Source organism: Panthera uncia (assembly GCF_023721935.1).
Source record: "Panthera uncia isolate 11264 chromosome C1 unlocalized genomic scaffold, Puncia_PCG_1.0 HiC_scaffold_4, whole genome shotgun sequence".
NCBI lineage: Eukaryota > Metazoa > Chordata > Mammalia > Carnivora > Felidae > Panthera > Panthera uncia.
This window is the reverse complement of record NW_026057585.1, coordinates 20,743,966-20,744,180: the sequence shown is the minus strand read 5'-3', so window position 1 is coordinate 20,744,180 and position 215 is coordinate 20,743,966.

Sequence of the window (215 nt, the reverse complement as noted above, 5' to 3'; positions counted from 1 at the left end):
TCTTTGAAAATAATTATGGGGGTGCCTGGGTGGTTCAGTCGGTTGAGCATCTGACTTTGGCTCAGGTCTTGAGCTCACGGTTTGTGAGGTCAAGCCCCACATTGGGTTCTCTGCTGACAGCACAAAGGCCACTTTGGATCTTCTGTCTCCCCTTCTCTCTGCCCCTCCCCGATTAGCATGCATGTGCGTTCTCTCTCTCAAAACCAAATAAACAT